Source organism: Gymnoscopelus microlampas (assembly GCF_963454915.1).
Source record: "Gymnoscopelus microlampas genome assembly, chromosome: 2".
Taxonomy (NCBI): domain Eukaryota; kingdom Metazoa; phylum Chordata; class Actinopteri; order Myctophiformes; family Myctophidae; genus Gymnoscopelus; species Gymnoscopelus microlampas.
This window is the reverse complement of record NC_139939.1, coordinates 37,593,670-37,605,361: the sequence shown is the minus strand read 5'-3', so window position 1 is coordinate 37,605,361 and position 11,692 is coordinate 37,593,670.

The window sequence follows — 11,692 nt, the reverse complement described above, 5'->3', positions numbered from 1 at the left end:
CTGATGGGGTGATTGGGGTCCCATGGCACAAAATATTTTCAGATGATGAGGGGTCTGCGGTCTGGATAAATACATATTAATTTGGGGGTCCTTATGAAATGTTTGAGAGAGAACTACTGGTTCAAACGATTTTAGGAAGCAAGCCCAAATAAGCAACTACATTTTAGAAACAAGACCCAAAAAAACGCAACCCGCAATTTTTACAAGCAACTTTACAGAAAAGGAAGCCCAATGTCGCTTATAATAAAAGGACATGGCAACGCTGCCTCTAATACGACAGCATGTGCGTCGCTACGCGGGCTGGACGTTCTACTCTCCTTATTGGTGGCTTTTACACGATGTCATCAAGAATATTAACAATTTCATTACTCTCTTATTGTACAGTATACTCCTAACTGTGAGAAGAATATGTAGGCTAGTTGAAAACTCGTTTGTCAACATCCGCGACATTCCAAAATAGCCTGCTGTTGCCATGAGGTGAGGTTTGCAAAGCAAATCATATAAATGCACTTAACTTAATCATTGTTGAAGGCATGTGTCATATTAGCCCTGGTTAACGCTCTGAACCAGGGCTAGTGTGTATTAGCCTTGATACAAGGCTGTCATATATTATATGATGTCATGACTGTCTTGACCCAAGGCTAGTGTCATATTAGCCCTGGTCCAGAGCGTTTGGACCAGGGCTAGTGTCATATTATTAATTAGGCCAGTGGCTCAACCTTTTCAGGCCGTGACCCCTCAAAATAATTTCAACTGGGGACCTCCCATTTTGTTTGACTTCGTTACACAGATAAATATTGTGAAAATAGCAGATCTACAAGCTCACAATGCCTCCTCGTTTTGCGAGGCCATTTGGTAGTGGCCAAACTATAATTTGGCCAATGTTTTGTTGTATAGTTTGTTGATTACTTTTGATGCAGTATCTTTTTCTTTTCATGAGGTATTAAAAAGGTAAATTTAAGGTAGTCCTTAAATTGTCACCTATCATCTGGGGCCCCCCAAAAAATCATGTGGGGACCCACAGGTCGAGAACCACTCCTATAGACTATGTAGCCTACCTACTGTACTATGTTGAAGTGATGTGTCATATTAAAGGACCACTTCAGCCATTTTCAATCATATAATTGGTCCTCACTCATGCTCAAAGAATCAATGGCACCATTTCTGTCTGCTTGCTCTGTCTCAGAGGAGGAGGGCCTGTGTGTGAACAGTTCAGAAATCTGCCTACCAGTGACATAATCGGTAGGCATGTTTGATCTTTTCAAACAAAATATCAAAGTAAACGTTTTGTTGTATTTTTCAGTAATGCAAGAACAATGGCTTCCATTTCAGAATGTTTTAATGTTTCCAGCAAGAGAAAGGCTATAGTTTCTATAAGCTTTGAATCCCCATTGATGATGTCATTGGTAGGCAGGTTTTTGAACTGTCCATAGCATAGCCCACCCATTAGACAGAGTGAGTAGACAAAAATCAGAAATCGTGCAATCTTATGATGAGCATGAGTGAGGACCAATTACATTAACATAAGGTTGGGATGGGTGAAGTGCTTCTTTAACTGAATATTATGTGCCTAAATTAAGACTATCTATCCACACACAAGTGAGTGCTGAAATGTTGGCTGCACAAACAGAACACTATGCAGTTTCACAGTTTGTGATTGTTGCCAAACCAAGCATGCCATTTCATTAATTATATTGATGGCTTGAGGTTTTACAGTATAAACACGTTTACTCCAACCTACATAGCAACAAATAACCACCGGCACCGACCAAACCATTGTTTGATTTATGGGTATGGTATCATTGGTATGGGTAGCTGGTGGGAAAAGTACTTAAAGTTTTTACTTAAGTGAAAGTAGAAATACCTCAATTTAGAAAAACTCTATTACAAGTAAAAGTCCTGCATTCAAAATTTGAGTACAAAAGTATTGGCATTAAAATATATTTAAAGTACCAAAGTAAAAGTAGCCTACTAAAGATAAAATAGGGCGTATGTCTTTTATGTAATAATCTAAATCATCAAAGTAACTTGTAACTAAAGCTTTCAAATAAGAGTATGGAGTAAAAAGTACAATACTGCCTGACATGTTGTGGAGTTGAAGTAGGGCCTATAAAGTATTGAAAAATGGACATACTCAAGTAAAGTAAAAGTACCTCAAAATTGTACTGAAGTGCAGTACTTGAGTAAATGTACTTAGTTGCTTTCCACCACTGGGTATGGATTTATTAGGGTTTTGGCCTCAACACTAATCAATGTACACCTGTCATCTCTCAAGACAGATTTTCCATTTTAACAGATGGGGAAAATAAATAAATAAATACAGATTGTACAGGAGTAATTTGTTCTTGGATTTCACTCACTCAGTGTCCAACCCTCGGGCAACCATCAGCCACTGGACAAAATGCCAATCGACTACAGCACCTTATAAAGATTGGACAATTTGCCAACGGTATTGACTCTGGGTGCTTCATGAATATTTTAACCCTTGATGGATAAGCCTGGTGTGTTGGCTAGCTGAGCCAGGTTATTAAGAAATCTGTGAGCTAGAATGTTTGCTACTCGTGCAAACTTATTTTATTAGCCTTTTATCTACCTTCAGCAATGAATGTTGTGTACATTTGACGTTATTTTGGCTTTATTTACTATGTACCCGCAGCTGGAACTAGACTTGACCTGTGTTTGGTTTGCATGTTCAAAATACTTGACTTAAAATAACAAATATATAGCCTACTATTTCCAGAGAAATATGTTGCAACCAGTTGCACGCACTTAAAAGGTGTATAATTTGAAAATTGAAAGCTTAGGTCTGTCTTGCTTTGACCACACTGGGTTTACCACTTCAAACATAATACACAGGCTGATCACTATTCACTACGGTGCTTTCCACAAACACCAAAGAAAAGAAACCAGGGGATGTAAGACCTTCAGTGAAAGTGGAATATCTTTTATATGACTTTGATTTCTTACAGGCTGCAGATAACTGTATTGAAGCTGAAACATTGGTGCAAGGATGAACGCAGTATGGGAATCAGAAGATGCAATCAATATCCCAAACTCCAAGGTAAGAGGGCTAGGTTTTGCATTGGAAGCAATTTGACCAGCATTGCAAATCTTACCATTATGTGAAAAAAATTAAATGTGCCCTCTTTGGTGTGTAGGCAATACACGTGTTTTTCTTCTTTCGTGGCATATATAGCTCATCTACTGTACTTTTCTGCAGGATTTAAGCAAGGCACCTGTTTCTTGGCTGTGTGTTTTCCACTTCCTGTCGGATTTCATTGGATATCATTAGTCATCTGACCGGTTTCATTGGATTTCATTGGATCAAAAGACAGGAAGTGGAACACAGTGAAAAGCCTAGGAAACAGGTGGGTTGTAGCAGAGTACTAGCCTGGTAAACCCTCCCTACAGAAATCTCATTTCCATTCGATTTCAGAAAGGAGTCTGGTCTGAAACGCCTTTCTGCAATAATCGCTGTGGGCTGGAGTTGGGCGGGAGTAATACCGTTGACTGACAACCCCTTCAACCAATGATTGTTTTCCCCTTCAGCCAATGAGCAGTTCATTTTGACGAGCTCCAGACTATGTGACGCAACGGGACTTTTGGGACGGCCATGCCGAAAATAGGTTGCCTTATTGGGATACATGCGTGTCACTCCCCGCCCCTGCCGGTTCTCTAAATTTATATTTTTAAATAGGCTCTGTCATGATTAATTGACCACATATATGAAGTTAAACAACTAAATTCTATCCAAACGATATCTTATAAGTAAATTCCGTGCCTCAAAAAAGAAGTTTGAAAGCGTTATAAAACTGAAAGTAAGAAGTGAAGGCACTCGCACAAACAACAATGGCTGCCGTTCGTCTTTTTTCGGCGGCTCTCAGGCTGCACTCGGGTTCATTCGGGCTCACTCGAACTCGCCACCTGATTGGCCAACTGTCGCTGTCAATCACAGAACAATGAGCGACGACGCTGATAGGCTCGTCGGCTCGGCGAGCAGAGCGATTATTGGAGAAAGGCGTTTCAGACCAGACTCCTTTCTGAAATCGAATGGAAATGAGATTTCCGGAGGGAGGGTTTACCAGGCTAGCAGAGTACAACAAGGGCATCATAGGGGAAGGGACCGTAGTGTTTAGAAACACTGTCACGTACTCAGAGTTTCAGTACCTGTAGAGTAACACAACAACGCTCTACAGCTCACTGATTATATGGCAGTAGACATTCTTCAACAGTCTGAAATGTTGAGGAAAGATTGGACAACCAGAATGTCACTGCCTGCAATGTTACTACCAGCTGAATTCTGCGTGTGACAGTTACTGCATCCCAGATCTCATGCATTGGTAATCTCGATGACCTATGGCCAGCTCCCATACTGAGTTTGGGTCTTCAGTCACTGTTAATTATTTTCACCTTGAAACTGACAACAGCCAATAAAGTAAGACATTTATTTTTCTTATAGTTAGTGTAATGTATGCCAAGGTTGCCATTAGCTAACAACTCAATCAGATATGTTATTTTCTATTGGCCACAGGCAGGCTGAGCAAGGCTGAATGAGGTTATTTATGGGGGATGGCTGTCAGGTTTTATTTCCCTGAGTTAGTTGTTGCGCTTTATCCAACAAGAACACCTGCATCTTGATAATGAAGTCTGCTGATGTGGGCCTGTTGCCTTGATGTCTGCCAAATAAGTTCTGTTTATGGTCCAAGTGATTCATACATGTCTTAAGCAAGTAGTATTTTAATTGAATGGAATTGCATTTAAATTAGGTCATTAATGTGGTTGTTTATTGACAGATTATTCCAGTCAGCTTCTACTTTACTTTATTTAACAGAGAAGCCACTGCTGGTTGAGGTGAGATGACAAAACCACTGGAACAGAACAGCTTGACAGGTGAGTTCAGGAATTTTTAAATCATGTTATTGAAGGCATGATACATTTTGTATAGGATAATATTTTTTGTCAAGCTAAATTGAATTGAATTCATGATACAAAGGCCTACTGTTGTGAACTCATGCATGGGTTGCCATCTCGTGGCACGTGATAGCATTACACAATAACAGCATTCTGAACTGTCGTTGCTTCTTAAAACATCTGTGACTCGTCTAAGGACAAACATACTGGTATACAATCAGTGTCACAAAAAACAAGGAATAAAAGTTATAGTCATGACAGCATACACATAACACAACAGAAAGTAAGACATAAGAAAACAGTACATTGGTTGTAGGTTGGGGGGGTTGAATATAAATAAACAAACAAATAAATGAATTAATGATAATATTAATAATAATATTAATAATATTAATAATAATAATGATAATAATGATATATTTTTATTATGAACATATGAAAGAAGAAAATATAAAGTGTGTGTGTGTTCTATATATACAACATTATATAATTTTTTACCATCCGTTTATATTGGGGTTTAGGGATTTAGATTAATTATTTGAATTAGGATCTCAAATGCATAGAATCCATATTGAGCTTGTAAACTGTCTTGTAAATATCTGGCGCCATCTAGTGTAGGTAGTCTGTGGACCAGTGGCAGTCACTGAAGGTACCGTGTATATGATATGATCCCTGACCATGCAGTAATGTAGGAAAGTGAAGATTCCCCCCACCCCACCCTTTATTTGTACTGTTGGTATTTGTGTGATACTAGAGGTTCGGGGCCCGAACGCCTACGTCGCACCACCAATCCGACCAATATGTCTGAGTCATAGTATCGGGGGCTTTGTCAGAGTACGCTTTGTACCCGTCTGTCTGTGTCCCTTTCGTGCCCATACTGTATATGGATATCTCTGTATCTGTCTGTCTACCTGTGTCCCTTTTATGCCCATATATGGAGATCTCTGTATCTGTCGGTCCTTGTCCCTTTTATACCCATATATGGAGATCCCTGATGTCATCAGTATATGTCCATATATTGGAATTGTCATATATGGGCATATTGGTTAGATCGGCCGATATACAAACTACTCGAAGGCGGGCACCGCACTCCCTCAAGTCCTTGCCACTACGCAGAGTTTGAAGTCAGTCGTCCTATGCAGCCTATGCACATGACCATATATGGGTCGGATCTGTGGTCGGATCTGTGGCTCTGGACAACCAGATCTTTGTATCTGTCAGTCCTTGTCCCTTTTATGTCCATTAGGCATGCAGCGATGTGACATTTCTGTCCGATACCGATAATCAATGTCAACATTGCTGTCATGGTCGATAACCGGTATTTACCAATGTTGTATCAAAACAAGCTCAAATGTTGTCCTTTCAGAAAAAGCCATATAAACAAAAACTAAGGTTGCACCGTTATTGAAATGTTCCAACTTGTTGACCCTTTTGAAAGCTTCCCCAGAAAACAGTTGATTGAATCGGCAGCCTTCAACGTCACAAAAGGCCTTTTCAGCTTCACGTTCAAACATAATTATTATAAAATAAAATAAAAGCGATAGATTATTTTGATATCGGTTCGATACCGATATAGCATTTTAAGGCCAACTTCAGCCGGCCCGTTACGATATGATGACAGATTAATTGTGCATCCCTAATGCCCATACATGGTGATCGCTGCCCCCTTTTGTGCCCATATATGGAGCTGACTGATTTGTTTGCGCCTGATGCCATGACAACACATTGAGGTCATCATAATGACATCACAATGAATCACAGTGACGTGGTTGTGGGTTGTTTATGGTTATGTTGTCATAGTGATGTGGCTGTGGTTTATTTATGGTTATGTCTAGTCATAGTAATGTGGTTTGTTTATCGTTGGTTATAAACAACTCTGCTACGGGAGACCAAAATTAAAGTACATAAAAGAATAATATAAACTCCAAAACAACTCTTGCCGTGTAATCACTGATGAGCCTGCTGATGATTCATGTTCAAAAACAATGTTTTAAATATGGTTTTATTCTAGTTAAGATTGGTGTCTTATTAACTTCAATTAGTCAAATATTGGATTATTGGCTCAGGAATGCGAGAAAGAATTCAAGGCTTCATGGGTTGAGTAATTGATAGGAAAAAAGTCTGAAGTATTCCTTTGTAATATAAAGTATACATGATTAGAACATGCTTCAACATTCGATAATTAAGGTTTCATATTTATGCAATTGCTACAAATTGCTACAAAACCTGTATCATTTTGGGCATAAACAAGAAGTTGAACCACAATACATTTAGGTCTGATAATGATGGACCTTGCATTTTCAAATCATGTATACTTTGAATTACTCTTTTTACATTTTGGAAGAAATAGCCAATTTTACATCAAGGTGCCCACTCTTCCTTAGTGCCCACTCTTCTTTGCCTACACTATGTGACCTTTTACCCTGTTGTTTGTTGAGTCGAGAGCATTGATGACTAAATTATGAATTGTAACAAGACAAATAGGGAAGTGAGGGAGACAGCTAGATTAGAATCAACTTCAAGTTTACAGGTGTACACCTGTAAATTAGATGGAGAGATAGAGGGGGGGATAGATACCGCTTGAAAGTGGAACGTGGAAGAGATAGAAAGGGAGAGAGTAGGGTGGAGAAGGAGGAGAATAAAATGGGGGGATGTCAAGCCGAGGCGTTGGAGGCGCCGGGGACGTGCCTGTTGTTTGAAGTGTCGGAGCACAGAGGCAGAAGGGGAGCGCGAGCTGAGGTAATTGTGTCTGACGGGCGGTGATAATGATGAGGCACGAGATCGGGCGCTCGAGATCCCTGCTACTATGGGCTCGCCCCCCTGCTGCTTGCGCTCACTCTTCCCTTCTCCTAATTGACCGCCCGCGTCTCCCACGAGCCCTTTGTTATTATTTATTAATAATTCATTGTTAAATAATTCACACCCTCGGAGAAAGTGCGTGGACCCACAGTGTTAATTGAGCAAGGGGAATGGAGTTCGGTGTAGGCTAGTTTGTCGGGGTGGGGAGTAGATGAAGTCAGAAAGTAGTGGGGATGCAAAGGAATGAAAGAGTTGTGATCTAAAGATTTACTAACTCTAGGTAGTGGTTTGACTTGGACTTGGAGCTGGCGTGAATTAGCAAGATCACACTCACTGTTTGAGTTATAAGATCATATTAATTCGATTTTCTATGTGTTTATGTAGGCTATGTGAGATGGATGATAGATAGCTTCACACAGTTTTTGCTTCACAAATGTGAAGCAAAAGCACATTGAACATTGAAAACATTGTCTCTCTGTTTAAGGAGATGCTCTGCGCAGGCAGAACATACACAGTAGCTTACAGAAGATACATTTAATATAGCCTACATACAGTATGTATTTACATTTCATAGACAACAAATCTATTATTTGAGTATTGTTATTTCTTTAATTTCTGCAGAAACACAGGAATTGCATTTATTTGATCCTCATGGGTTGTCGGATAAACAAGGTAACTGTGGATGGATGAATGGATGGATGGATGGATGGATGGTTATACATATTTACCATGACCATTGGATAGGCCTACTTATACCACATATTCTCAAATGTGCCTTTCGTATACTGTCTCCCTCTCAGATGTCCTGTATCTTCATTAAAAAGACAGAATGGGGAGAGGGCTGTCTTCTTCACAATAAAACACATTCTGAACTGATTAGTGATATTTGATGTTCGATATATAGCATTAAGCTGTAGTGGTACAGTGATATTGTTGTAGTGGTGAAAAGTCAAATTTAGTTCCTCCAGACTTGCTGGTGACCTTTCAGCATCAACTGATACAGCAACTGTATCAATAAGGGGGCAGCAGTGGCTCGGGATATACAGCGGCTGTTTCTGATCAGAAGGTTCTCGGTTTGATTCCTGGCTCGTCCCGACTTCATGTCAAGGTGTCCCTAAACAAGACACTGAACCCCTAATTGCTCCCTGTGTGCCCCCAGCCGCTGCTCACTGCTCCTAATAGGATGGGTCACATGCAGAGAAGTAATCTACCCACGGGGATCACTCCAAATACCAAACAAGAACCTTCCCCCTGATTGTAATCGCAACCCTTTGACATATCAACAGTGGAGCTCAAAACACCACAAATTGGTATGCCCGTACCTCCCTCCATCATTGTGTCTGTGTATTGCATGTGATTATTTTGTTTTGGCATGGTGCACATGTATGAAAAGGCATAGGGAAATAGTTGGAAAGAGCTATGATAAAGGATGTAGATTGTTAATGCCTTGCATCAGTTATGTTTGTGCAGGGCCAGATTGGGAACACCTATCAGGGCGGGAATGTGAATGACAGTTGCCACCAATGTCTGTCTAAATTGACATAGAAATGATAAAGTTGTTTGAGAGAGCAGATAAAGCCATCTATGGACAATTGGACATACATACTAGACAATTTTCGAGAAATTGCAAAGGGTGGTTGCCCTAGAATCACGTTGCCAGACGAGCAGAGATCTCCGCCTAATCATAAGTCTGGTAACCTCTAAATTCAGTGAATGGGCTAAAATTGTGTGGAAACAATTCGGAAATGAAAAAAAAAAAGAACAGCTTCACAGAACCAACGCAAAGACATTGGGGCGGTCCTTCATACTGGGATGTATAAGGATTGGTTTTGAAAGCAGTGGGCGTAGGTTTGTTACTGATGTTTTTTTTTTCTGGTGTCCAAGCTCATTCAATGAATTTAAATGTCACCAGACGTATTTCAGTAGGCGGAGATCTCTGATCGTCTGGTTAAGTGAGACTATGGTTATTGGTTGCCCCTACGCAAATCGTGGATTGTGGCTGTTAAGAATGGAGGAAGCCTGCTGAGAAGAATTGCGTTTCTACATGCAGTTCAACTCTTGCCATTTGTGGCAGCCTCTATTGTCAGATGTGCTTTTGGAGTTGCTCTCTATAGAGGCCCCTCAATATACAGTATGTGATTCGGATTTGGGGTGACTGGACGTATGTACCGTGTTCTTCTTTTCTTTTTCTTTTTAATAGGCCCCTCCCACTATTTTTGTAAGCCAATTACAGCCAAATGCTTTGGATTGTCAAAAAGCTCTTTGATACTCATTGTCACATACAGTACATGTCACTACCGAGATTTCTCAAAAAAAGTCATGTTTCTGTAACAAAGAATTGGTGAAAGTTTGTGAAATTAGCTGCAAACACACTGTCACACACACACACACACACTGTCACACACACACACACACACACACACACACACACACACACACACACACACACACACACACACACACACACACACACACACACACACACACACACACACACACACACACACACACTAGCATGCTGGTGCGAAAGCAATATCTACTATAATATTGGGCCTGGTGGAGATGACCAGTCAATTAAGTCATGACAGTCCTTCATTCAGATACTGGAATTGTCCACAAGAGGGCAGCAACAGACAAACAGACCTTGTTCATAAGATTTGTCTTTTGCCCTCTTCCCCCCTCCCCCTTTTTTGTGCTGCTGTTAATTTGGAATCACATGCCTCATTTATGTTGAATTATTAATGCAACCTTTCATTAACACCCTAAACAAATACAAATTGCATGGCAAAGAGGGAACAGCAGCAGTCACACACTGTGCCAGGCAGAGTTTTCTTTAGCAAACATCAGTTTGTTGATCTGTAGACCCAAGCAGAGAAATGATGGTCAGTCACCCAGCATCTCCCATCCAAACAGACACTGGACCAGTGAATTTGATTTGATCAGATGAAGATAAAATGCTTTTGGTACTACAGGATGGAATTTAATATCTCTGTTACATACAACATTTACAACATATAGAAAATAATGTGATACATTAGAATAGTGTAATAATAGTACATAAGCATGAATTAACATGAGTATAAATTCCTTTTGAACACAAAAGATTAAGAATAGGTCTGCTAAATAGAGTCCATGGAATGTACATTTTATTGCAAAATTTGCAGGAGGTAAGAAAAGTGCTTTCATTACAGCATGATGGAATGGGAAAGCTCTGCTAAAGGGCACCAACCAACACATTCTGTAACAGGTGCAAAGTTGAACACATTGTGGGCAAATCAGCAAACCGTGAAACATGAGCTGGGAAAGTAAACAGACATTGAATGTTGAACAAATACTGTACATATTAGACCAAATAGAGTGCAGTAAGTTTAGGCAATATGCACACACGCGCACACATACACATACACACACAAACAAACACATATACTCGGCCATGGTATAAGAAGCATTGAGTGGAGATTCTGTGCTGACAGTAATATAACATTTCACCAAGAACGCTTTTATTATATTTATTCTGCCCATAATTTCAGTTCATTCGATAATGGTTTGCATTTGTTTACTTATATCAGAACGTGTTAAAAATGGGGCTGCAAAATTCAAAACAAAAAGGTTCCAAATTATTAAGTAGCCATATACAGTTAGCCACATAGCTGCTTATAGTCATTTTCTAGGCTTTTTTTAGAAATTGAAATTCAAACAAAGCATCCCAACTAAATGAACTACAGACTGTAGTGAAAGCTCTCAGTTGGAGATGTTGTGTGAATTATTGGTGAAATTCCCCTTTAATACTTAAGTAGTTGGGGTCATCTGCCTTGTTGCGGTGCATTCTAACTAGTTTGCTAGGAGTTTGACAGCCTGCTATCTGTGGAGCTGACACTGCTGTGGTTAGAGGTTTACTCTTCTATTGCTTGCCTCTGGCTAAATGACTCCTCACTCTGCAAACAATGTTCAAAATTGATAGATAAAAGTAAAATTCAAAGGT